We start from the raw sequence: 22597 nt of genomic DNA on the forward strand, positions 1-22597 counted from the left end.
GGTCTCTCTTGCCCGGGCTGGCTTTGAACCGCGATCCTCAGATCTCAGCCTCCTGAGTAGCCAGGATTACAGGCGTGAGCCACCAGCGCACGGCCTTTTTTTTTTTTTTTGAGGTCAGTTTTAGGTAGGTGACAGGAGAGTAAGCCACATTAAGGAATCTGAGTTACCAAAGCCTGGCTTTTAGAAATCAGTTCTTTGTCCTTGCTGAAATCTGTGCTTGTTCACTCTGTATGCCCATCCTGCTATGCTTTTTGATGGGCCCTTCTGCCTGTGTTAGTAGATAGGTTTTGATAATAATTCATTATTATCAAAGCCTTCTTTTTCTTCTCAAGTTGGTATTTGAAAATACACTTTTAAAATGGAAGCAAAGGAGCATCTCAATCCAGGGGCAATCACAGTGAGCCTCCGCCCCAACCCTCACCCCGGGGTGAGACAGGCTGTTTTGAACAAGATCTTTCCTCACCAGCTGTCTTAAGTCACCTCCTACTGAACTTATGGTTGAAGATTCAGGGTCATGAGGGAAAGAAAACAGTAATTAACTGGGAAAAGTTGATTGAGCGGAATTTTTTTTTCCCATAGTCTGATTGGAACATGACTGCCTGGGGCTGAGCACCATACATAATGTTAGCTCCACCCGCATATGTCATTATCCAAACATTTCTTAATGGAATGCATTTTTTTCAAACATCTGCTTTTGTAATCGAATGTGGTCCTAGAGATGGGTCAGCTCACTAAAACAAGAACCCACAAAGGGGGGCAAAAACAAAAAACAAAACATGTCCATGCTTCTGTCCCAATCCAATTTATAACAGTTCTTAATTGGCTCACTTCATTTGTAGCTCCTAAAATTAATTTTAGCCCCCCCCAAGGGATCAGATCATCATTAAAAGAAAGACAGCAACAGGGAGTGAAACAGAAATGTTTACAGAGCTCTCTTTTTAATTGACGGTGGTAAGTTGTCATGGCTATGTAATACTATCAGCAGTTCCTGGACCCCTCTTTCCGAGGGTTAGCCACAGGCAACATGCAAGAGGAGACATTTATCATGGCAGGAGATGCCCTTCAGGCCTCTTTTGTGTTAGTCCATGAAGGGTTTTTTTTCAGGGTGGCTAAAACCATTTTTTTTTTTTTGGTGTTTTATTAGCTGTGTCTTGACTACCTCCTACAAACTGAAGGACAGCTTAGGGTTATTAAATGTGTTCTTATGCGTATTTTTATCCATTGTTAACCCTAACTAAATGCATGGGAGGGCATAGAATCTCCCCCTTTTTTCCTCCATTTTTGCCCATATTCGTTAAAGAAATTATGCCCCTTGACATTTGTTTAGGCTGCACTTTGATAAAATGCTGTCTATGATCTACTCTCTTAGCTTGGCACGCAGCAGACTCCTATAGATTTATTTCTCTTTGCATTATCTTATCTTTCTTTCGAGCATATTTGGGCTTCCTTTTCATATTTTAAGCTATATTTTGGGGCTCAGACAGATCACCTTAGTAATTGTATACTGAAGTGTGATAGGATTCTAAAGATAATTTTGCAAGTCTTCAGTATATACTTAACCCCACTAAATGACCAAGGATGCATTTATATACAAGTCTCCTGCTGTCTGTTAAGTGGCACAAAGGGTGGATTAAGTACTGAAAGTGATTTCAAACTTCTGGGAACTTTTCTCAGATTGATGAGGGAGTTACAATTTTTAAAGCAAGATAAATCTCACCTGAAATCTAATATATTTAATAAGGAAAATCCTAAGACTTTTTTGTATTTTCAAAGTCCAAGTATTTTGTTGCTAGTATATTCACTAGCTTTTTTGAAAAGTGCATCACAACTGCAAATGTTCCATTTCTCTCAATTTTTGAATGGCTAAACCAAATTTCCCCAGCCCCTGGGGAACTGAAATTCTTATTTTAAGCCTCCTCATCTTTTTTAGTGCTGACCAATTTCTCAAAACAGGCCATTGTGTATTTCTAGTGATGTATTTTTCATTAAGTGCTCTATGTTCATATCTCAGTAAATTGACTCCCAAGAACTATTAAAGTATAATATAAGCTGGCAAGATAAAGTTACTCTGAAAAAAATTATGTTTACTATTGCTCACTCTCAAAAAAAAAACCCACCCTGAATCTGAAGGCAAAAATGGTGAAAACCCATAAGTATACAAAATTTATCTCATAGTCTTTAAATAATTAACAAAGATGTATCTGCTTTATAAGAAGTGAGTTACAACCTAGAACTAAAGGTTGGCCTAGTCTGGCATCTCTATAAAAATATATACAGCCAGATATGGACTAATCTTCACATACCTTTCCAAATATCCTAAAATGCAAAATATTCATAATCTTTTATTTTATACCATTGTTTTCTTTGATTTTAAATAGATTACAATTATTAAATGTTGATCTTAGTCAAGATATTTTTTAATGAAATCATTAGTTTGGGGCAATGCTTAAATGAAGGTTTCAAGATGTGATCTAATTTTATTTAGAGTTCTCTAACTGTATAATGTTGTATATAAAACAGATTTGTTATCCTAAAGCAAAACTAAGAGATAAAGGCAGAACATGCAACATAAAAAAGTTATATAAAACAAAATAGATTATTGTGTTAATATTAATGTTAGTAAGTGGCTATTTTTTTTCTTTTTTGTCAGACATGGTGCTTAAACTCAGGACTTGGGCGTTATTCCTGAACTCTTTTGCTCAAGGCTAGCATACTCTACCCCTTTGAGCCACAGCTCCACTTCCAGTTTTCTGGTGGTTAATTGAAAATAAGAGTCTCACTGACTTTCCTGCCATGGCTGGCTTTGATTTCAGCCTCCTGAGTAGCTAGAATTACAAGCATGAGCCACTAGGACCTGGGTTTAAGTACTTTTATAAATAGAACTTTATGTGTGTTTTGAGATATAATAATTGAAAATAATTTGATTTGGAGCTTATTTGTCAATAATATTTATAAAGAGTTGGAAATTGATCCTTTTTCCTCTAATAGTGAAATAAAAAGTAAAAATTAGTTGATTGTTCCTGGGGATAAAGCTCAGTGATAGAACACTTGCTTAGCATGCACAAGGCCCTAGTTTTGATCTCCAGCACTTCAAAGAATAATAATAATAATAAATTTGGATCTCCTATTATATCATAGAAGGAAAACTTAAGTCTTAAATTCATAGAAGCCCAAATTATAGTCTGATAGGGAAAAGGGAGCTGGTAATGATCATCCTTTGGGTTGATGATAATGATTAATAGTAAAGCTATGGGACACCAAATTTTATCTAGAAGAGAAAAATGGATTAAAAGGGACAAAAGTAGGCACAAGAAGTCTTGTTAAGAGATTCATGAAGTTTATCAAATAGCAGTGGATATAGATTTTATCAGACATTATATACATGTGAAAATGTGTGTGCACCTAAGTATAAAGAATGAGAAAAGTACACAGAACATAAGTAACCTGGGTGAGCACATTCCACATCTGCTAAGGTTTTGAAGCATGAACCTACAGTTTACTTGATGACTGAAAAGCTTTGCTTATAATGTTTAATTGTTTATGCTTACTATGTTTTTCTGAGAAGAAATAAAAGAAAAATGTGAGTAGAAAAAGAATAAAGCTGATCCCATTCCTTCCACAACAGAGATAGGATGACATGTATCATTTTACTGTACTTCTTTCCAGTTTTCCCCAATGAAGGATGTTTTCTTTGGGATCTTTATTGAATATATACTTGCATGCTAAGCACTATGAAGGGTTTGAGACTTTTCCTATTGACATGTAATAAGTTAACTCACCTTAGTTATGGGTTCAGGAAAGTTACAGGAGACTTCCATTTTTATAGCTTATAGCAAGCACAGAATGGATGTGTTTGAATATATATCAATTCCTCTTCCTGCAAATCTTGTGGAGACCAGAAGAACATGATTATGCAGTTGAGAGCATTACAAGAGAGCAACCTGACCTTAGGGAAATGGAGTATTTTTTGAAGAAGACTATACTACATGGGGCACTGAACAGCTCTGCCCTTTGATCTGAGGGGAGATACTGCCTGTTTTTTCAACATTGGTCACTAATACACTACCCTGGAAGGATCTCAGGGAAGGAAATAATGTCTTTGATTATAAAAATGTATTTTCTTAGCAAACATAAATGTTTTCCTATGCCATTAAGATTTCTTTATCGGCATTTAAAATGGCTGCACACAGCTCTAGAGGGCCAAGTGTAGAGATGTGACACGAATTCCCAGTTTTCCTCTGATTGCTCTTTTAAGGGTTTTCCATGAAACAAAGCATCATATAGACATTTCAGCTTGGAGAAAAGAGGGTAAAATACCGCAGTAGCCTTGTGTGCTATAGTAAGTGTTCAGCAGGTCACAAATGGGCTTGCCCTGATTTGAAGTCTGTACAGCATCTTCTGTATGGCCTCCTCTACAAGTACATACTACATAGGAACAGCCAGCAGTCTGCCATCTCAAGATGTTATCCAGAAGGAAACAGTCCTGTGAAGCTGGATATTAATTCTGCTGGTGGTAGTCCAGACTGCCCTGTTTTTCTTTTGGAAAGTGGAGATATTTCCTGACACATTGTGCTGCTCACACATCTGCCTGCGCCTCAGACAGAAGCTCTTACTGCCAGGCATTAGTGGGGCCCAGAAAAGTCCATATAAATCCCTGCAGTGGGAAGGGGGAATTTGAGATTCAAATAATGACCACCTTGTCCAAACATCTGGAGGGAACCTGGTCTGGTGATGAGGATTGAAGAAAAAGCAACACAAGATCATGAGCAGGCTTTAGGGCAGGAAACTTGTATTCACAGAAAGTAACCAGTAGAGAGTCTGGAACTCTCAGGACGTCTGAAGTACCTAGAATGCTTCCCCAGTGACTTGTTACCTTTGGTTGGAATAGAGGAAGACTTAAAGAAACACACCCAAGTAAGGCATGTCTACTTCAAAAAGTATCCCCAGAAGATCCTAGGCTAAAATTTGTGGCAAATGTGTCCACAAGCTTAGATTCTCAAGGTGAAAGGAGGTAACCTTTGAATAGTCAGTGATACTTAAAAAAGGCAGAAAGCAAAGCATTCTCATTTTTTAAAAGTAAGAAGATCTCTGGAACAGTGGCTCAAATCTGTAACTCTAGCAACTTGAGAGGCAGAGATCAGGAGCTTCAATTTGAAGCCAGCCCAGGAGAAGAAAAAAAAATGCTGGAAACAGTGGCACATGCCTGTTATCCAGGAATTCAGGGAAGCATGAGTAGGAGAGCAACAGTCTAGGCCAGCCCAGCCATAAAGTGAAGATAGCCAGTGTAAATAGAGGCTGGTGCAGTGGCTCAAGTGATCATAAAGTCCTTGCCTAATAGGTGCATGGCCCTGAATTCAAACCCCAGTGCTGCCAGAGAGAAAATGTGAGAGGAAGGCTAGTGCTGTATTTAACATTTGGAAAAAGTAAAATATGAACTTAACTATTAGTTGAACCCACATTTTTTGAGCATCCACTATGTGCTCAGAGCTCTTTGAAAAGCTGGAAAATTGATGGTCAAAAGATAGTGCTGTGGAAAAAAATTAGTGTGATATACAGACCCTTGACTGGAATATAAGGTGGTAGATGGGGAACCATTCTAAGAGAGAGCTGCTAGAGAGAGCCTCTCTAGAGAGGAGAGAAGCACAAGTCTGGAGGATGAGGAGCTCTGCCAAAGTCCAAGCTTATGAGAAGAGAACAAGGTTAGCATTTACTAATTGAATTGAAAATGGACCTGTAAATAACTCTGCCTGCCCAGAGGGGGAAAATGGCTCTTGAAAAAAGTAATAATACTTGATATTGAAATTGCTGCCAGTTTTGTTTGGTTTCCTTGGAAACTTAGACCTTATTGGCAAATGGGTGGATGGGTACATGATAGAATAAAGTGTCTTAAAAATGAATGCTCAGATTTACCCTTCTTAAAATTTATAGCTGGATCTATGAAGCCATTGAAAGATCCTCTCTCACAGGACACAGTATTTAGATCTCAGTGATTCTGACTCAAACTAGTTTCTCTATTCTGAGAGTTAAATGGATAGTTTATGCTAAACATTTGTAGTTTCTTCCCATAGAGCTAATAATTTGTGGCAAATTCCCACTAAAAATCCCAGTTGTTTTTTGTTTTCACCAGACAGGAAGCACTGCTTGCCGCTATCAGTGAGAAGGATGCAAACATTGCTTTGCTGGAACTGTCTGCCTCTAAGAAGAAAAAGACTCAGGAAGAAGTCATGGCACTCAAGCGGGAGAAAGATCGACTAGTGCATCAGTTAAAGCAGCAGGTGGGATGTTCTGCACGAAAGCTGGGTCTTGCTGGGTTTGGGGCCTTGGTGCTTTCTCTGGGTTTAGCCACTCTTCATTTTCCCATGTCTATCCTGCAGGCTGAAGCATCTCCAAACAGGTAGGAGCATAAATGCCCGAGTGATTGCTGGAACACCATTTTATTGCTTCTCTGTGTTTATGCGCATGTTGGCTGGGCCTGGGTTTGCAACCAACACTGTTTTCCTTTCTTTTATATTAGCATCATCTCCCCAGAAATAGCTCTCTGCTCTCTACCTTCCAGTGGACTTTGACTTCTGGTTAAACCCTCCAAGCTCCCAATTAAATTCTGGACACTTTCTTTCCTGTTGGACCTGTTATCTTCTATCTTGCTCACTTGTGTAAATGACTTCCCTCATCCAGTTATTTAGGTTTCTTTCTATACTTCCAACTTTGTTCTTCAACTGGAAACTTTCGGCTGAGGAGCATCTCCCTGCCTCTAGTACTACCAAAGCAGGCTTAGAGACTTCCCAGCCCTTATTCAGCCTATATTTTTTTTTTTTTGGGTCCGGTCGTGGGGCCTGAACTCTGGGCCTGGGCGCTGTCCCTCAGCTCTTCAGCTCAAGGCTAGCGCTCTACCACATGAGCCACAGTGCCACTTCCGGCTTTTTTCTTTTTGCTTATGTGGTGCTGAGGAATCGAACCCAGGGCCTCAGGCATGCAAGACAAGCGCTCTACCACTGAGCTACCTTCCCAGCCCTCAGCCTATATTTTTAATCAGCATTTTTTTTTTTTTTTTTTTTGCCCCATGATCTGGCATTGTTTCCTCCTTATTAGGTCATTGTACTTGTTTTAAGGGAAGTGGAAAGAGAGGTATAATCTTAACTCATATAGAAAGTTCTTTGCTTTTTGGAGGGTTTTCTGGAAGTAGATGAAATACAACCTGCTAATAGTACTCATTACTTCATTACAAAAACACTTAGCGTCTGTGACTTCATACAGTGGCTGCCACATCTTAGCTAGGGCCATGTGTGGCTCCAAAACTCTCTGAGTAACACAGTTACCCTGTAGAGTATCTGCATTGATTTCAGCACCCAGGACTGGCTGTGTGCCTGCTAAGGTGATCTGTGCTGGGTATATTAATATGGAGTTATGCCCCCTCCTTTTGCAAAGAAGCCAAGAAGTAAAGGCATCTTTGACCTTGAACCAGAGTCCTTTTCTCATGGGGTCATCTTACTGAAAGACAGAGAGACTACAACCATGCCTGGTACCCTCTCCGCACAGAGGGAGGGTCTCAGTCACTGCCAAACACTGGGGTCATTCCATAGAGTGCCATGCTTTGCTATCGCTGGCCCCTGGGGACTGCTTACATCTGACCTCTTTGTTTGGAGCTGTGCACCTTCAACACTGGGTTTTCCACCCACTTGGCTACAGAAAGTGAAGATGAACCTCTTTCTTTGCTTTTCCCTAATTCCTTCCCTGTGCCCCCTGCACCCTCCGCTCCTACACCTAACCATTGTAGCTTTCTCCCACAGGTTTATAGACCTAGGAAACAGCCCCCAAGCTCGAATATACCATGCACTTGTGATGCTGGCTACAGCCCAGATATTACGACCAAGTACCACGGGTCCAGCTACGATGCATACATGATCCAAAGGTCTCAGGTCAGTCAGCTGTTAAGGAGCTACTCGCCCCCACCATAGGGGTAGGGTGGGGGTAAATAAGAACTACATCCTATCTTGGCCTTCACCTTTTTTGAAAGATTTCTAATGCCTGGTAGCCATAAAATCTGAGACCATAGACACCAACCTCATATCATGATTTGCCATGTAGATTTGTCAATGCTCCCAAGCCTGTTGGGCTGCAAAACTGAGCAGCCAGAGGCATTACTGCCAATCACCATGAATTATTTTTTCTCTTTCTCTCTTACATTTCTTCCCATATGTCTCTCTACTTTTCTCATTAAGCAATTTTTTAAGAAGCTGCAATTTTTCTTTCTCTACATCAGGAAAATGCCCTCCTAGATGCTGGTAAGGATTGAGTGAAGGCCTTTAGTTTGCTCCTGGGAAATTGCACAAAGGCCTCACTCTTTGTGACAAATGCAGTTTGCATATTATGGGGCACATTTAGGAAATCCCAGCTATGCAGAGTTATGTTCTCTCTTGGGCCGAGGCAGGTTCTGAAGGGTTGTGGCAAAAGAGGAGCCAAAGGATTGAATGGACTCCTTAGTTAAGGTTTGAAAGTTTCCTCACAAGTTATCAGCAAAGAGCAAGAAATATCTCATGAATTTAAGTATCCTTATCACGACTGATAATGATACTAAGAATAATGGGTAATTGCCTGTAAAAGCAATTCCCTATTGTCAAGTGTTTACTGTGGGCAAGACCTTGTTTCCAAGGTCCCTCAGGGATTTTTGTCCTGCAGCTGCTGCCACAGCGGGCCTGCAGTGCAGGACCAAGATTATCTCTATTTTGGTGGGAGCATAACTGAGGCTCAGAGCCTAAAGTCCCACAACTTGTAAGTGGCCAGTTAAGAGCTTCAGACAATCTACCTCACTCCCAGGTTCCCTGGCAAGTTCAGGAGGTAATTCAGAGTCACAAGCAACACTGTTTCAAAACCTGAAGATGCTCAAAACCCCAACCACAAAGAGTGACCTCTGTCTCGAGTCCTTTAGCTAAGCAATTGTATCACATCAACGGTAATGAGAGTTCTCACCATGCACTAGGCATGGGTCTAAAGCCTTCGCATACATCAACTCATACCCAAACTCCTACAGAGAAGAAGCCATCAGAGACAACCAGACCTTGCTTAGGCTTCACAGTTTGTACATGCATACCATGATGTTTGAAGAGTCTTTCCCAAACAATCCTGAAGGGATTTTATAAACAACATCCAGAGTGGGAATACTTGGGTTGAATCTTGTTTCTAGCACTTGCTAGGTGATCACAGACACATTTCTTTCTCCATCTGCACCTTGGCTGATAACCTGATGCAAAGTAGGGTTGCTGTTTTGTTTTTTGTTTTTTCCTGAAGTAAAAGGTTATGCAAAACGCTTTGGACATGCCTATCATGTAACAGGTATGCGCTCTGTGTGTGTGTGTGTGTGTGTGTGTGTGTGTGTGTGTGTGTGTGTGTGTGTGTGTGCTCTTCTACTACCACTGCTAATTAATAGCACTCCTGGTCCTCAGAGATAGTTGTTGTTTTTTTAATTTCATAATTAGTTTCCCACATACCTAGGGTTACAGTTACAGCCCATTGAGCTTGACCTGTGGTGGGAAAAACAGACATATGCTGATTCGCAACCTTGCTAGTCTCCTCTCTTAAAGCTCAAGCGTTTGGGGAGCAGTGAATGTACATACACATCAGAAGTCCTAGATCCCAGCTCCTAGCTCATTCTGAAATGAGCCTGTAGAGCTGACTAAATTTGCTTGGTTTGTGTGTGAAGCCCATAGAGACCTGTTGTCATTACCTGCATGGCTGACCTGGCAGAGCAGAACTCTTTCAGGAAGGAGGCCAATGGGAATGGAAGATCTATGGGTCTATTCTGTTCAGTTTCTTTACACAATGTAAGGGGAAGTGGCTCATGAAAGATACCATGTTCTTTGAGTTGCCTCCTAAACTGAACTTATACAGCAAGTCTCTCCATTTCTCATACCATGCCAGGTAGCTGAATGGGAATAGTTCAGCAGCCACCATGGTAATTGTACCTCGTCAGTCATGAGTGTCCACTCTCAATGCACATTGCTCAAAAAACATTTGTTATATGAAAGAGTAGTTACCACCTGCCAGACTTTATGCCAAGTGCTTTGTGTATATACATATATACACATTTGTAAACATTATCATAGCCAATTTCTTGTGTTTCTTCTACATGCCTGGATCTCTACTGGGTGCTGAGAATTCATCTGTGACAGATATTCTTCCTGGCACAATAAGAAAAGCGTCATCATTATTTTTTAACTGATTAAACTAAACCAAAGCTCTAAGAGATGAAGTGACTTCAGCACCATAATACCACTCATTCTTATAGTTCGGGGTACCTCCCAGAAGCAGTATTGCCCTTCAAGGATTATTCAAGTATTTACTATGTGACAGTGTTAGGCATTTTTGGAATGCCCAGATTAAATGAAGACCTTTTCCTCTTTTTAATGATGGAAGAAAAACAATAAACAGTGAACAGAGTAAATTATAGGGTAGAGAAAAAGTAAAATAGAGCCCAGGCTAAGGGAGAGCAGGGATGTCAGGGTGGTGTTGAGTTGCTAGTGACAATTCAAAATAGGCTGGACATGAAGAACCCCAGGGGAAAGGACGCATAGAACAAAGGCTTGAAGGAGGTGAGAGAAGAGGAAGCCAGGGAGCCATCTGGAAAGAATGTTCCAGCAGATAGGACAGCCAGTGCAAAGGCTCTGACAGGAGCATGGTTAGCGAGCAGCAGAGAGGTTAGTGTGGCTGGAGTGAGAGAAGGTGTCAAAGCTGTAAAGGGGTGGAATGGGCTTTGAGGGACTTTCCTACAGGATCTGCTGAGAGTAATGTGTTGTGAGATAGAAGTTTCCCGTAGTGAGGAAGCAGAATACACTAGCCTCACAGTGTGGGAATGAAAAGGGCTTCCTCCTTTGCTACTCTGCCCTAGTAAGTCCACTCTGCCCCACAAAGGGCTGGCCTCCAGAACTCTTAGCAGCTTGGCTTCCATTTTGAAGATGCATTGCCACTTCTGTTAGGGATGCCGGAATTCACCCATCACATCTAATGTATTTGCAGGTAGTATGGGAGCAGGGCTCTTTGACCCATGCTCTCCCTAACTTTCTGAGCATCTCAGCCACTCACTGGAGTCTCCCTGCTATACAACCTCCTGTCAGGAGGCTTTCAGGTAGACAGGAGTAGTCATTCCAACACCATTAGCCTGTGCATTGGTTGACTGGGCATACAAGAAGTATAAATGGCATCCAGGCCAGCCATTCTCCAATGTGAGTGAGCAGAAGTCAATTCTTTTCTAAAGATAAATCTCCCATTACACTCATACTCACAAGACACTGTTAGAAATGAACTTTACAATGTTGGGGGCGGGGATTCAGCGGGGAGGAAAAGTGGGAGAAAAAATGAGGAAGGAGGGTAACAACGTTGCACAAGAAATGTATTCATTATCTTATATCACCTTGACAATAAAATTAAATGTTAAATAAAAAGAAAAAAAGAAAAGCCTTCCTTGACTCTCGTAGGCAGTAGGATAAAGGCATACTCAAACCAGTGCACTCTTGACCTTATGTTTTCTTCCTTCCATCTGCCTGGAACACTTTCTCCTCTTTTCTTCACCTAGTTAATGCCTGTTTATCCATTCAGTCTCAGCCCAAGATGTTTTCTTCAGAGAAGCCCTCTGGGACTTTCTCAATTAGATGAGATTCTCTAATTTGGCCCTTTGTAGTACATGTGTATCTACTTTATAGTAATTGTACCAGATGAAGTTTTGCATATGTTTTTGTGTTGATTTTGAATAATAATTATCTCTGTTAGCTTATGAGCTCCATGAAGACTGAAAATGTGGTCACATAACTTTTCCAACTCACCTTTTATCCCCATTCCTAGCACAATTGCAAGCTGATAGTAAGCATTAGAATCAAAAGTAATTAATTACTGTCCTCTTCACTTTAGACAAGGCTTAACTTGGTAATATTCACTTTAATATTCAAAGCACACTCCACCAATCATTAAGAGGGATATGGCCAGATAAAGGGCCTGTCCTTTCCTGCAAGGCCCTTTACAGGGATCCCTATTCCCATGCCTGAAGTTTCTGAGAGGGTGACCAATTTGACCCTTTTCTCCAAGTCTCTTTTACCTTATTCTACTTTAAATGCCCTCCCATGGCTTAGATTTTCTTGAATGAAATGTCACTTGGTTCCCAGTGTGACTGACAACTCTTGTTATGAGGGGAGCTCCTCCAATTCAACCCTGAAATTTTGTATCTCATAAATCAGTTTGCCTAGAAATACCTCAACTCTTGTTAAGCATCTATCAGAAAAGCCCGAGATAATATGAAGTAAGCTCAGAAATTCCAGCTATGCCTAACAATGAATGAATCTTTCTGACACTCCTCAGGTGTTGACATTTTGGTTATTTCTAGTGGTAAGAGAATACAGATTGTCCTGCTGTTGTTTGTTGGATTAAAAAAAAAAAGATTAAACATAGTTTGATAGAATAGGCATCTAAGTAGATCCAACTTATGTTTTCTTCCTGTTTCTATTTCTTTTTTTTTTAATTTTTAGTGCGTTAGAATCGCTATTATTATGGTATTTTAATATAAATACAATTTGCATAATTGCTATGAAAAATTATGTGTAACCACTGTAGTTTAATCTGAAAAAAGTTAAAAATCTATCATTGTACATGTTATAATTGTTTGCCATTTTTCATAAAAGAGGCTAAAAGGAACCAGATAAGATGATGTTAAGCAAAATGAACCCCAAGATAGGGACACAGTGTTTTTTTTCTTGCTTGCTATTGCTCCTTACTTATTTATAATGTACCATGGGATTTTTTTTGTTTCTTTGTATGTTCCTCCCCCACAGTATAACCCCTTTTTCACTATATTTGTTGACAATGCCCTGCATCTTGTATATACGTTTCTCTAGCTTGGAGAGGGGAAGGGAAAAAACAAAATGCTTAAATAGGGATACAGATTGACCCATTGTAACAATGAGATATACATGACACTATGTTGAAAAAGGAACTTTACAATTTAGGTGTGGAAGGGGGCGGAGTGTAGTTGTGGAGGTGGGAGGGAAGGGGATGGTAGGGTAAAAACAGAGGAGGAGGCAACAATGCTTGCTAGGAAATGTACTCATGACCTTGCTCATGTAACTGTTACATCTCTGTACAGTATTTTTACAATAAAAATGTATTTTAAAAAGAGGCTAAAAAGAAAATGAAAGAAAATATTAACTGAATTCTGACCTACACATTTTTGTAATTATTTAAGTGGATAATTTTGCTTGAGGTTTTATATATATACCTAGATAGATAAGATAGATATAATGTAATATATATGATATATACATGATACATGTATTTCTATGGATAACTTATATGATGTAATCGTAATGTAGACAAAACTAAGATTTTTTGCAAAAACTATTCTATTTAACTTCATCATTTATAGATAAAAATAAAGAAAAACAGCATGACTCTTCTAAAGCATCTAGAAAGTACTATAGAAATGAAGTTAGAAACCAGATCTTTTGACTTGTGGTTCAATTTTTTTTCCATTACCGCTTCTAACATATGTTAGTCATTTTGTAGTCAAAAAGTGTATGCTTCAGTGTAATATAAATTCACAAATTATTTTTCTAATCTGTGGAGTTTGATTAAGTCACGGTTTGTATATCGTTATTTTTACTTCTTTTTGTATAAGAGTACAGGGCTATATTTTGATTAAAAATTTTCATCGAATAAAACATGTTCTCATATGCATAGTTTAGAAAGCACTAGAAACATTGTGTGCCTACAGATCATCTAATACACAAAAGCTGTTTCTATTTCTTTAAAGCACACACTTCTTTTCACTCTACCTCTTTAAAAATAAATGTGGAACGCAGATTCATGCAATTTGGGAAGGGGCTTTCAACTGGGAATGAATTAAATTTTGTTCTTTCTCAAGGGATCTAGCTCTAGAAATTATTATTAAAAATTACTGTCTTCTTTAGTGTCTTGGATTCAACTCCCCAACTCTCTTCCTCCTCCCTCAGAGAAAGAACTTCAGAATAATTAATTCTGAAATCATTGGATTTGCCTGCTGCTAAAGTATTTTTGAAGAAAGCTAAAACTAAATCCTACCCTCGAAGCTTTATTCCCAAATGCTTCCCTGTTGCTGAAGCACTGATATGCACATCCTTGATGAAAATGCCTTTTTAAATGAGGGCCAGACACCATTGTTTAGTGAAAATTAGAACCAGCTTATTTCTCAGAACCAGTTAAAATACTTCTGAGATCAGAGATAAATTGTACTTGGTTTTCTTTTCCCTTTCCTACCAGTTCTAGGCATTACTTTCAGGCACCAGGAAATATGCAGGTCAGTCAGGATCAGAAAGGAGTTGAGAGGATGAACAAGTCCACTGGTTCTTTCTCTCTCGGAGTTGGCATAAGTCCTGGGCTATGTGTTTGGGAAGAGTCTTCCCTGACCTAGGTTGTCTAAAAGTACTAGGAGTGTCTTCAAGGATTAGCTAGACCGATATGGCCAAGCAGGGGATAAAGCAGAGACTGTTCGAATGTGCTCAGGAGAAACACTTAAGGATGACGTCCCAGTCTCAATCTTATGACACTAGAGATGGAGCCATGCTGTGAGGAAAGATAGAAACCCACCAGGGGGTGGCTAGCTACCCTCCACCTGAGACCAAGGGTTTGTGCTGTCCCCTAACACATCCCTTGTATGGTATGTAGATGACTTTTAATTACCCTTTCCAGTTCAGAAGGTGAGCACAATTAAACAGCAGTGGAGGAACTCCGTGAAGTAGGGTTCCCATAGCCTCCTGTTGTGTTTGGATGAGTTCCAGAAAGGCTTGATTTGATCCCAGCATTTAAATGCATCGCAGACTTTCTCCAGCTCCAATTGCTGAAATGCAAATGCATTGGTTGTTACAACAGCCTCACTTTGGGCTAATCCGTTCCTGTCCCTCTGCTATAATCTAGTCACATCTCTATTTATCTTTTACTTCAGTGTAAAATGTCTTTGAAGTGTGCTCTGAAGAACACCCCCTTTAAAAAGGAAAACCTCAGATCCTCTCTCTTTCAGGCTAAGGGCAGGCGGTTTTCAAGGTGGTAAACCCTAAACTGCTTGGAGTCATTACAGTTCCTCTTAATGCACTGTATTAAGGCATGATGCTAATCTGCTCTCATTGCCTGGAAACATTTCTTCCCCTAGGCTTGTACCTCAACCCCAATATTCAAAGTCCATCCAGATCGCCAGTTGTGTTACAAAAGACAGAGGAGGTGAAACACATTCTCAGTGGTTACATTTACTTTTCAAATCCCTCTTAGAAAGAACCTTCCCAAATCATCAAGCTGACTCTAATGGACCAACTTCCGAGTCTGTCATCAGAAGGCCTTGTTTTGTGGAAGCCAAGTGTTTTAAAACATTATTTCAGAGCCGGGCCCTGGTGGCTCACACCTGTAATCCTAGCTACTCAGGAGGCTGAGATCTGAGGATCTCTGTTTAAAGCTAGCCCTGGGCAGCAAAGTCTGTGAGACTCTTATCTCCAATCACCCACTCAGAAAACCGGAAGTGGTGCTGTGGCTCAAGTGGTAGAGCACTAGCCTTGAGCTCAAGCCCCACGACACACACACACACACACACACACACACACACACACACACACACACGGAAAACAAAAAACAAAAAAACATCAGTTCCTTTCCCTAATCATGAGTGGAGATTTGTTAGAGACTCTTTAGCTATAGCTGACTTTATCTTTGAACACTGGGACCTTATCTACCACCAATAAAAAGGTACAAAGTGACTTTTTTTTTGTATAACAGTAATACTGAAATTTTTTAAAAAATCTTTCTTTACCCAAGGGTTCAAAGAACATTTCTTGTAGAACTAGACAATTCTGTGATTGGCAATTAATAACCTATCTTTTTTTTTGACAAATGCCTGTGCAAATCATGATGCTTTCTCTTCAGTTTTTAAGGATCCTAGAATAACTATTACTACTATGGTTTTGGATATGAGGTGCCCCCATCCTTCTACCCAAAGGCTCATGTGTTAAAGCCTTGATTCCACTTGGTGGTGCTATTGAGAGGTAATTGGATCATGAATTCTTAGTTAATGGATTAATCCCCTGGTGGATTCATAATATGATGAATTATTGGTAGGTGGTGGAAAGTAGGAGGTGGGGCCTAGGGAAAGGAGGTGGCTCAGTGAGGCAGTCCCTCCAAAGACAGATCTTGTCCCCAGTCCTTTCTAAAGCTTTATGACTGCCATGAAGTGAGCAAGTCTGCTCTATGAAGCCCTTCCCCATAATCTACCTCATTCTGGGCCCAGAAGCAATGGAAGTGGTAGGTATGGACTGAATTCAACCTCTGAAAACATGAACCAAAATAAAATAACTCGTATTCCTTTTAATGGTTTCTCTTAGGTATTTGCCACAGCAGCAAAGAGTTAAATACACTAGTTACAGAAGAAAACAAAAGACACATTTACTCTGCTTTTTAAGATTACCCTTGACAGACAAACTTTACATTGTGTTCTCCAGCTTTTAGAAGTATAGGATTTGGAGCCAGATGTGGCACATACCTGAAATCCTAGCAACAGGCAGGAGATTTGAGAATTCCAGGTCAAACCTGTACTATGTAGCCAAAGCTGGTCTTCAAACACAAGTAAAAGCCAAAACAGGAAACAAACAACAAAAAAAAAGTGACAAGGAAAAGAAGAAATACATTTCAATGGGTCTGACTTTTAAGTTTCAGGGAGATTTATTAGATTTGTATTTAAGATCTGAATCACTCTGCAGTATCTAAGGTTGGTAGAGCGTAAAAGAACAGCAGGCTTAAACTGAAAGTGACCAAAACATACTAGCATGTAAATGCCAAGAAAGTCTCTCCTAGGCTGTCTCTCTCCCTTCTTTTTATTCAAATTTCACATCTGTGCTCTATTTTTAAACATTTATCCTTTAAGTGATAACACATGTTTTACTGAGCCTCTTATTGGATTAGACACGTTCAAAATCCCCTCAATTTTAACCAGTTCATTACCACCTCGGAGAACAGGGCAGAGATGTTGGCTGCTAGAGAGCCCTTACTCTCTGTGTAGGAGGAATCCAGCTGTTATACTGTGTGGTTTGGTGGGAATGGGGGTCTTTGAGTGGCATTACTTCAGGAAGGCTTTTGTTCAGGTGTAATGTGTGTGAGTTATTGCTCTTCATCAGAGTTTTTCTGCTCACATTTCAGAATAGAACGATAACATTTTAAAATATATTATCTTATTTAAGCCTAACCACAACGCTGAAAATGAAGTGTTAACAATCCTGTTTCAGAGATGCAGGAGCCAATGTCCAAGAACTGTGCCAAGCCCAATGCTGTGAGGGATAGAGCCAAGAGCCCACAGGGGTCTCAACCAAAAGACTTCCATGATCTTCCCATGAGGGGCCCTCAAGTTGCTTGTAAACTGGGACTAAAAAGAAGCATAAGAAGAAGGCCTTATTCTGTGATCCTGAGTACTCTTTGCTGGTCCTTCTTCCTTGGCCCCAACTGGCTCTGGATGACCTGAGGCCACAGTATGTGAGCTAGGTAGATTTATCTCTTCCTGCATCGCCAGGTATGCCTGCACCTGGAGGGAGGAGGGGCCCAACCTCCCTCAGGTGGCTCTGTTTCCTAAGAAGTATTGGCATCTTTGGGGTTTCATTCTCAAAGTATCTGTTTGCAGGGTTTGTTTCTTTAATTTTGTCCTGTCCTTTAGTTTTTCATTTTTCTTTTTTCATCATTTAACATATAAAAACAGGTTTCTCCCGGTTCCTTTCTCTCTGTCCTTCCCTCCCTCTTTTCCCTTCCTCCTATAATTAAAAGTCTTTTCAGGCTGTCTTCACCTTATCATTTCAAATGAACTGAAAAAGGACCCGACTTCCTGCCCTTGTGTCCTTCTGATGCTGAACTTCAGAATGGAAGAAAAGCCCTTTTCACTCCCTTTCTGCTTTCTGTGTGTTCACATCACATTGATGTTGTCATGGACCAGCATTGTTGTGCAAACCAGTCTGTCCTTTGCTGGCTTTTGCAGATAAGAGTTAAGCAAGAAGAGGATTCTTCATCCTCCTGTGTTCTGATTAGACAGTCAGCAGACACAGAATTGAATGTGTCCTGCAGTTGTCTTTGCTCTTACTTGACTCCACATTCCTTTTTGGGAAGACACTTTCTTCTGTTTCATTCTTCTGTAGCAAGCTGATGGCAGATTAAAAATTCCAGACTCTCCCATGTTTATTGGTTTTTCTTCAGTTTTACTGCATAATTATAAACTATGTAAAAAGCCATCATGATTTAATTTTGTAAACTCCTTTATTATGGAGCTGAACTTTTCCACAGTTAAAAGCATCTAGATAAATCTTTTATCATAAAATGATATATGCTCATCATAAAAACTCGAAAAATACAAGGAAGAAAAATTTAAAATACCCATAATCCTACCACTCAGAAATAACTGGCATTAAGATGTACAGGACCCGATGCAACTATGAGAAGTACAAGTTGTCATGTCAAAAATGAACTTTACAACTTTGGTACGGGCGGGGGGGGGGGGTTGGGGAGTTGGGAGGAGGGGGGATTGGTTGGGGGGTGGAGGGAGGCTGGGAAGGGATGTGAAGGGTAAACAAAGGAGGAGGCTGCAATGCTTGATAAGAAATGTACTCATTATCTTGCCCATGTAATTGTAACCCCTCTGTACAGTATGTTCACAAAAAATAAAAATTAAAATTAAAAAGAAGATGTACATTCTTACATTCGAACAAATATATGACATAGTACATTACAGGGAGTTTTTTAGCCTTTTAATCATTTAATGTTGTATATATTTCCTCATGTCCTAGAAGCATAAGTCTTGGTTTATGATTTTTATCATTGCATAATTAATTTTATCATCCCCTATGCTTGAGATTTCAGTTTGTTCCTGGTTTTTTATTATTATAACCAAACTGTGATGAACATTAGTTTTTGTTTGGTTGTTTTGGCATTTGGGGGTTGTTTTTTTTTAGCAGCTTTGGGGCTTAAACTCAGGGCCTCAGATCCTCTCTTGGCATTTTTACTCACAGTTGGTGCTCTGCCACTTAAAGCTATCCCTCCACTTCTGACTTGTTGTTGTTGTTGTTGTTTACTTTTTCAAATGCTGGTCCTGGAGCTTGAACTGAGGGCCTGGGCATGTACATGAGCTTTTTTGCTGAAGACTAGTTAGTATTCTCCCACTTGACCCACAGATCCATTCCTGGGTTTTGGATGATTAATTGGAAATCAGATTCTCATGGACTTTCCTGCCTGGGCTGGCTTCAAACTGCCAACAAAATTTTGGCCAATCGACTTCAACAATTCATCCAAAAAATCATACACCACGATCAAACAGGATTCATTTCAGGGATGCAAAGCTGGTTCAATATACGCAAATCAATTAATATTATTCATCACATCAACAGGAGCAAGAATAAGAACCACATGGTTATCTCAATAGATGCAGAAAAAGCATTCGACAAGATCCAACACCCCTTTATGATGAAGGTTTTGGAAAAATTAGGAATCCATGGAATATTCCTCAATATAATAAAGGCTGTATATGACAAACCTACAGGCAGCATTATACTCAATGGTGAAAACCTAAAGACATTTCCTCTTAATTCAGGAACAAGACAAAGATGCCCACTCTCTCCACTTCTCTTCAATCTAGTATTAGAATGCCTAGCTACAGCAATAAGACAAGATGCAGACATAAAGGGGATCCAAATAGGGAAAGAAGAAATAAAACTCTCCCTCTTTGCAGATGACATGATCTTGTATTTAAAGAATCCTATAGACTCCACTCCCAAATTACTCAAGCTGATTCAAAACTTTGGCAAAGTAGCAGGTTATAAAATTAACCCCCAAAAATCAATGGCTTTTCTGTATGCCAACAATGAGAAAAGTGTGGCTGAAATTAGGAAAGCAACTCCATTTGTAATAGCCCCACAAAAAATAAAATACCTAGGAATTAACTAAAGAAGTGAAGGACCTCTATGATGAAAACTTTAAAATCTTGAAAAGGAAATCAACACAGAACTTAAAAAATGGCAAAACCTCCCATGCTCCTGGATTGGAAAGATCAACATCGTGAAAATGGCAATACTTCCCAAGGCTATCTACAAATTCAACGCAATACCTATCAAAATTCCAACCCCATTCTTCAAGGAAATAGAAGAGGCAATCCAAAAATTCATATGGAACAATAAAAGACCCCAAATAGCAAAAAACGCTCCTCAACGGAAAGAACACTGCTGGAGGAATATCAATACCAAATTTCAAACTCTATTATAAAGCCATAGTAATCAAAACAGCTTGGTATTGGCATAAGAACAGACCTCAGGACCAATGGAATAGAATTGAAAACCCAGAAATGAACCTACAGACCTATAGCCATCTAATCTTCGATAAGGGAGCTAAAACAATAGAATGGAAGAAAGACAGCCTCTTCAGTAAATGGTGCTGGCAAAATTGGTTAACTACATGTAGAAAACTAAAGCTAGATCCTTATATATCACCCTGCACCAGAATCAACTCCAAATGGATCAAAGACCTTGAACTCAAAGCAAACACTCTGAAAACATTACAGGATGGAATAGGAGAAACCCTAGGTCTCCTTGGCTCAGGCCGAAATTTTCTGAATAGAAACCCAGAAACAAATCAAAGAAAGGTTGGACAAATGGGATTGCATAAAGTTGCAGAGCTTCTGCAGGGCAAATGACATAGCTAGCAAGATCAATAGAAAGCCCACGGATTGGGAGAAGATCTTTACTAGCCATACAACAGACAAGGGTCTCATATCTAAAATTTACCTGAAACTCAAAAAATTAAACCCCCCAACAACAAATCCTCAAAGAAACAACTGCCCAATAAATAAGTGGGCTAAAGACTTAAAGAGAAACTTCTCTGAAGAAGAAAGAAGGATGGCCAATAGACACATGAAGAAATGTTCAACATCCCTAGCCATAAAAGAAATGCAAATCAAAACAACATTGAGATATCAGCTCACTCCAGTTAGAACAGCAAAAATCAAGAACTCTAACAACAACAGATGCTGGAGGGGATGTGGATAGAAGGGAACCTTACTGCATTGTTGGTGGGAATGTAAACTTGTTCAACCACTTTGGAAAGCAGTATGGAGGTTCCTCAAAAGACTCCACATAGAGCTCCCCTATGACCCAGCAATCCCACTTTTGGGCATTTACCCAAATGTTCACAAACAAGACCACACTAAAGCTACCAGCACAACTATGTTTATTGCAGCATTATTTACCATAGCTAAGATATGGAACCAACCCAGATGCCCCTCAATAGATGAATGGATCAAGAAAATGTGGTATATATACACAATGGAATTCTATGCCTCCATCAGAAAGAATGACATTGCCCCATTTGTTAGGAAATGGAAAAACTTGGAAAAAATTATATTAAGTGAAGTAAGCCAGGCCCAAAGAAACATAGGTCCCATGGTTTCCTTTATTTGCAATATCTAGTAGATGTATGAGTCAAGCGGAAAAGGTCAGATAATGTGATGTCAGTAAAATGAACCCTTAGATATGTATTTTAATGCTTTTTCTTTCATGCATTTGTTTCTAACGCATTTATAAGATTATCTCTTTGTTGCTTTGTATGTCCCTCCCCCACAGTATAACCCCTGCTTTCACTATATTTGATGTCAGTATAACTTGTGGAGGAGATGGGGAAAAACCAGTTGTTTAAGGATACAGGTTGGACCTGTTGCAACAATGAGAAGTACAAGTTGTCATGTCCAAAACGAGCTTTACAATGTCGGTGGGGGGGGGGGGGGGAGGTATGATTGGGTGGGGGGGAGGGGGGAGGCTGGGAAGGGATGTGAAGGGTAAACAAAGGAGGAGGCTGCAATGCTTGGTAAGAAATGTACGCATTATCCTGCCCATGTAATTGTAACCCCTCTGTACAGTATGTTCACAAATAAAATTAAATTTAAAAAAATATATAAATACTATAAATTTTCATTCTGTTGTTGAAAAGTATGTAAGGGAATTTTGTTGTTGTTGTTGTTGTTGTTTTTTGTCAGTCATGGGCCTGAACTCTGGGCCTGGGCGCTGTCCCTCAGCTCTTCAGCTCAAGGCTAGTGCTCTACCACTTGAGCCACAGCGCCACTTCCTGCTTTTTTCTTTTTGCTTCTGTGGTGCTGAGGAATTGAACCCAGGGCCTCATGCATGCAAGGCAAGCGCTCTACCACTGAGCCACCTTCCCAGCACCCTAACTTTTATTTTTTTAACCAAAGACTTAATTCATGGAATCAGGCTTTCTAAGCCAAGCTCTGTACTATTTGAGCTGTGTTCCAAGTTCTTTCATGTCTTCATTTGTTTTTCAAGTAGGCTCTCATGCTGACTTTGCTAACCTTGAAATGGGATCCTTCTGTCTCACCAACTCCTGAGTAGAGAGCTGTGATTACAGGTGTCTATCACCATGCCTGGCCGCAGTTACAATTATTAATATATGTTATATCTATATTTACAACTTGATGCGTGAGCTCATTTTTCTTATTAAAGAAATGGTTAGCCGCGCGCTGGTGGCTCACGCCTGTAGTCCTAGCTACTCAGGAGGCTGAGATCTGAGGATCGCG

General features: G+C 39.8%; 1 long non-coding RNA gene across 1 annotated transcript in view; it reads left to right on the forward strand.

Annotated features, from left to right (window-relative positions):
* The window catches only part of LOC122108079, a 168312-nt gene that overhangs the window by 97139 nt on the left and 48576 nt on the right, over positions 1 to 22597 (forward strand). The window lies entirely within an intron of this gene.

The sequence above is a fragment of the Dipodomys spectabilis genome, unplaced genomic scaffold (assembly GCF_019054845.1).
Source record: "Dipodomys spectabilis isolate Male_0828 unplaced genomic scaffold, ASM1905484v1 ptg000054l, whole genome shotgun sequence".
NCBI classification, from domain to species: domain Eukaryota; kingdom Metazoa; phylum Chordata; class Mammalia; order Rodentia; family Heteromyidae; genus Dipodomys; species Dipodomys spectabilis.